The 6,148-nt window shown below is 35.2% G+C and overlaps 1 pseudogene; it reads left to right on the top strand.

Annotated features, from left to right (window-relative positions):
* The first annotated feature begins 405 nt into the window (after positions 1–405).
* Positions 406–3,025, top strand: LOC115892035 (annotated as a pseudogene).
* Positions 3,026–6,148: the final 3,123 nt, after the last annotated feature.

Here is a 6,148-nt window from a genome sequence, read left to right on the forward strand (position 1 = left end):
CAAGAGTCTCGCTCTGTCACCCAGGCTGGAGTGCAGTGGCGTGATCTCGGCTCACTGTAAGCTCCGCCTCCTGGGTTCATGCCATTCTCCTGCCTCAGCCTCCCGAGTAGCTGGGACTACAGGTGCCGGCAACCACGCCTTGCTAATTTTTTTGTGTGTTTTTTTTTAAGTAGAGACGGGGTTTCATCGTGTTGGCCAGGATGGTCTTGATCTCCTGACCTCGTGATCCGTCCGCCTCCGCCTCCCAAAGTGCTGGGATTACAGGGGTGAGCCACCGTACCCGGCCTGTGTATTATGTATAATTTTAAAGGTAAGATTTTAAAACTGTATTCATGTGAGTCTAGTAGGTGAAGTAATTTATTATTTTTAATTTTTTTTTCAAGCATATGCCCTCGTTTTGCTTAAGACCTCTGGCCAGAGCAGGACATGGAATATTCCTTTTAAAAAGTAATACTGAGAAGATATGAAAAATGTGGACATGAGAATTTACTGTTGAGAAATGGCTGTAAAAGTGTGGATGAGTGTCAGGTGCACAAAGAAGGTTATAATGGACTTAAGTGTTTCACAATTATTCAGAGCAAAGTATTTCAGTGTGGTAAATGTTTGAAAGTCTTTTATAAATTTTTAAATTCAAACAAACAAAAATAAGACATACTGGAAGAAAACCTTTCAAATGTAAAAAATATGTCAAGTCATTTTGCATGCTTTCACACAAAACCCAACATAAAAGCATTTATACTAAAGAGAAGTCCTACAAATGTAAAAAATGTGGAAAAACCTCTAATTGGTCCTCAATTCTTACTAACGATAAGAAAATTTATACTGAAGAGAAACCCTACAAATGTGAAGAATGTGGCAAAGCTTTTAGACAACACTCAACCCTTACTACACATAAAATAATTTGTGCTGAAGAAAAACTTTACAAATGTGAAGAATGTGGCAAAGCATTTACCTGATTCTCAACCCTTACTAAACATAAGAGAATTCATACTAGAGGGAAACATTACAAGTGTGAAGAATGTGGCAAAGCATTTTTCTGATCCTCAGACCTTACTGAACATAGGAGAGTTCATACTAGAGAGAAGCCCTACAAATGTGAAGCATGTGGTGAAGCATTCATTCAGTCCTCAACCTTAACTAGACATAAGAGGATACACACTGGAGAGAAACCCTACAAATGTGAAGTATGTGGCAAACCTTTTAGCCAAAACTCAAACCTTACTATACATCTTTTAGCCAAAACTCAAATTTTAGTATACATAAGATAATTCATACTGAAAAGAAACTCTACAAATGTGAAGAATGTGGCAATGCTTTTAGCCAGTCCCCACACCTTACTACACATAAGGTAATTCATACTGGAGAGAGACCCTACAAATGTGAAGAATGTGGCAAAGCTTTTAGCCAATCATCAATCCTTACTAGACATAAGATAATTCATACTGGAGAGAAACCCTACAAATGTGAAGAATGTGGCAAAGCTTTCAGCCAATCCTCAACCCTTACTACACATAAGAGAATTCATACTGGAGAGAAACCCTACAAATGTGAGGAAGGTGGCAAATCTTTTAAACTGTCTTCAAGATTTACTAAACATAAGGTAATTCTTACTGGTTTAAAACCCTACAAATGTGAAGAATGTGCCAATGCCTTTTTCTGGTCCTCAGCCCTAACTAAGCATAAGGAAATTTATACTTGAAAGCAACCTTGCAAATGGAAAAAAATTGGCAAAGCCTTTAGTCCTTACAACTTAATACACATAAGATAACTCATATTGAAGAGAAATATTACAAGTGTGAATAATGTGTCAAAGCCTATAAAAAGCCTTCAGTTCTTAACAGACATAAGATTATTTATACTGGAGAGAAGCTTTACAAACCTGAAAGATGTGCCAATGCTTTTGACAACAACTTAAGCTTTTCTAAACATAAAGTCATGCTGCTGAGAATCCTGGAAATGTGAAGAATGTGGCAAAGCCTTTAAATGATTGTCACACTTGATTTTAGGTAAGGTAACTCATACTGGAGATAATTATCAGTGTGAACAATGTGGCTGAGCTTCTAACTAATGCTCACACGTTATTGCACAGGAAAGCATTTATACTTGAGAACAAATGTGCAAATATAGATAAAGTAAAAAAGCCATTAATACCTGTTCACATCTTACTCAAAATCAGAAAGTTCATACTAAATAAAAGCATTAAAAGTCTAATTACTGTCAAAAGATCTATTATAAAATATGTCTTTAAAGTGCAGAAGAGTATTTATTTTTAAAAAGCATTACAAATATAAATACGGTTGTAATACCTTTACTTGTATCAGAGATCTTATTGTACACATTTTGTGTTAGGGGAAAACCCTGAGGCAGTTGTTAAAATTTTGTTCAACATCAGGGAGTTTATATTGAAGAAAACCCTGTAAATGTAATAAATTTGAAAAAACATTTTTTCAAAAACTACAAATTGTAAAACACCAAAGAGTTTATGCTAAAATATACTTTTGCAGATGCAGTAAATATGAAAGATATATAATCCAAACTTATCTGTATAAATATCAGAATAATCCACAGTAGAAATATCTAGGACCACTCAATCTTTAGACACTATAGTAAATCAGAGTGCTGAGTGTAAAAAATAATACAAAACTAAAGTTGTGTAAACATTATTTGTATATAACTTTAAAAGAAGTAGAATATTTTTTGGAGAGTTATAATTACATTCAAATTATACTCTTTATGAAAATACAGGTATTTTTAAAAAGTGGATAAGAGTTAAACTCTTAAATTACTTCATGCTGTTCCATCATTCCTGGTGTATTCAAATGTGAAAGCATGTGACTAATTGTTGCTGGATAAAATATATGGGAGATTCTTGTTTATTAGGTAAGCATTACTTATAACCTTTTCTATGGAAAGGTAAGGACATTAAAATGTAAGATGGATAATGAAAATTTAAGTAGAGAGGCTCTTTGTGGTTAACTTATAGTATTGAGTGATACATGAGGTAGGTGTTCAGAGTAATACTCTTCTGCACTATTATGAAAGAAAAACATTCTTAATTTTAGTTAAAATTAGGTTAGTAATGTTATTAATTTTATTTTTGTGGAATATTATGCAGTATATTTTAAAATTACAAATTATGTGTGAAATTAACTTTTCAATTCCACGTTTTTAACATGTTAAATACTATCATGAATCCATTGAAATGTTATTGTACCACTAACTTTAACCTATTCCATCTTACTCAAGGGTGTAGGTAACAATACATTATTTGGTAAGATAATGGACTGACATCGCTAGTAATCTTTTTTGCCGGTAACTTTAAATGGCCAATAGTTTGAAAATATTGTTCCTATAGGTTATATTTTTCTTATTTTCACATTTAAATTTGTTTTTCTTAATTTCTGTGGATATATAATATGTGTATATGTTTATGCCATACATGCCATATTTTAATACAGGAATTTTAATAAGGGGCCTAATTTACTAGAAAACAAAAATTCTCAGAAATGGTGAAAGCAAATTATGCTCTTTGCTTTGTATTGAATTTATTACTGTGCAATCTTTTGGCTCAGAGTTCAGAATCTCCCCATGCAAATTCTCTGTTTTAATTTGACTGGTACTCATGCTAGTCCCATAATATTCTCTGCTTGTTTGTTTAATAGTTTTTGTTTTGTTTTGTTCTTGTTTTTTTCTTTTGAGATGGAGTCTTGCTCTGTCTCCCAGGCTGAAGTGCAATGGTGAGATCTTGGCTCACTGCAACCTCTGCCTTTCAGGTTCAAGCAGTTCCTCTGCCTCAGCCTCCCAAGTAGCTGGGATTACATGTGCCTGCCACCATGCCCAGCTAATTTTTATATTTTCAATAGAGACAGTGTTTCACCATGTTGGTCACGCTGGTCTCAAACTCCTGACCTCAGGTGATCAATCCACCTCAGCCTCCCAAAGTGCTACAATTACAGGTGTGAGCCACTGCACCCAGCCTGTGTAATGGTTTATGAAGTATTCATTATGTGAACTGGTCTGTAATTACAAGAATAATTTTTTTAAAATTTTATTGTTCCATAAGTTATTGGGGTATAGGTGGTATTTGGTTAGATGAGTAAGTTCTTTAGTGGTGACTTGTGAGATCCTGGTGCACCCATCACCCGAGCAGTATACACTGCATCATATATGTTGTCTTTTATTCCTTTCCCTTCCCACTCTTCTCCCCATGTCCCCAAAGTCCATTGTATTATTCTTATGCCTTTCCATTCTCATAGCTTACCTCCCACATATCAGTGAGAACATATGATGGTTGGTTTTCCATTCCTGAATTATTTCATGTAGAATAATAGTCTCCAATCTCATCCGGGTTGTTGCAAATGCTTTTAATTAATTACTTGTTATGGCTGAGTAGTATTCCAACATACACACACACACCCATACACACACACACCACAGTTTCTTTATCCACTCATCGATTGATGGGCATTTTGGTTGGTTCCACAATTTTGCAATTGTGAATTGTGCTGCTGGAAACATGCATGTGCAAGTATCTCTTTCAAATAATGACTTATTTTTCTCTGTGTAGATACCCAGTAGTGGGATTGCTGGATCAAATGATAATTCTGCTTTTAGTTCTTTAAGGAATCTCCAGTTTCCCATAGTGACTGTACTAGTTTACATTCCCACCAGCAGTGTGGAAATGTTCTTTGATCGCTGCATCCACACCAACATCCACAGTGTTTTGATATTTTGATTATGACCATTCCTGCAGGAATAGAGTGGTATTGCATTGTGGTTTGATTTGCATTTCCCTGATCATTAGTGATGTTGAGCATTTTTTTTAAATACGTTTGTTGGCCATTTGTGTATCTTTTGAGATTTGTCAATTTTTTGATTTTTTTCTTACTGATTTGAGTTCGTTACAGATTCTGTATATTAGTCCTTTGTCAGGTGTATAGATTGTGAAGATTTTCTCCCACTCTGAGTTGTCTGTTTATTCTGCTGACTGTTCCTTTTGCCATGTCAAAGCTTTTTAGTTTAATTAGGTCCCAGCTGTTTCTTTGTTTTTACTGCATTTGCTTTTAGGTTTTTGGTCATGAAATTTTGGCCTACCAATGCCTAGAAGAGTTTTTTCAAGGTTAACTTCCAGAGTTTTTATAGTTTCAGGTCTTAGGTTTAAGTCCTTAATCCATCTTGTGTTGATTTTTTTTATAAGGTGAGAGATGAGGATCCTGTTTCATTCTCCTACATGTGGCTAGCCTATTATCCCAGCACTCTTTGTTGAAAAGTGTGTCCTGTCCCCACTTTATGTTTTTGTTTGCTTTGTTGAAGATCAGCTGGATGTAAGCATTTGGGTTTATTTCTGGGTTCTCTGTTCCACTGGTGTATGTGCCTATTCTTATACCAGGACCATGCCATTTTGGTGACTATAACCTTATAGTATACTTTGAAATCAGGTAGTGCGTTGCCTCCACATTTGTTCTTTTTTCTTAGTCTTGCCTTGGCTATGTGGGCTCCATATGATTTTTTGAATTGTTTTTTCTAACTCTGTGAAGAATGATGGTGGTATATTGATGGGGATTGTGTTGAATTTGTAGGTTGCTTTTGGCAGGATGATCATTTTCACAATATTGATTGTACCCATCCATGAGCATGGGATGTGTTTCCATTTGTGTGGTCTATGATTTCTTTCAGCAGTGTTTTGTAGTTTTCCTTCTTTTGGGTCCTTCATTAGGTATATTCCTAAGTATTTAACTTTTTCAGCTGTTGTAAAAGGGGTTGAGTTATTGATTTAATTCTCTGGTTGCTGTTCGTGAGTAGAAGAGCCACTGATTTGTGTATGTTAATCTTGTATCCAGAAACTTTTCTGAATTTTATCAGTTCTAGGAGCTTTCTGGAGGAGTCCTTAGGGTTTTCAAGGTAAATTATCATGCCATCAGTAAACAGGGACAGTTTGACTTCCTGTTTACTGATTTGAATGCCTTTATTTCTTGTCTTATTGCTCTGGCTATGACTTCCAGGACTATATTGAAGAGGAGTGGTGAGAGTGGGCACCCCGGTCTTGTTCTGGTTTTCAGAGGGAATGCTTTTAACTTTTCCCCATTCACTATAATGTTGATTGTGGGTTTGTCATAGATAGCTTTTATTACATTAAGCTGTGTCCTTT

Source organism: Rhinopithecus roxellana, chromosome 12, assembly GCF_007565055.1.
Source record: "Rhinopithecus roxellana isolate Shanxi Qingling chromosome 12, ASM756505v1, whole genome shotgun sequence".
NCBI lineage: Eukaryota > Metazoa > Chordata > Mammalia > Primates > Cercopithecidae > Rhinopithecus > Rhinopithecus roxellana.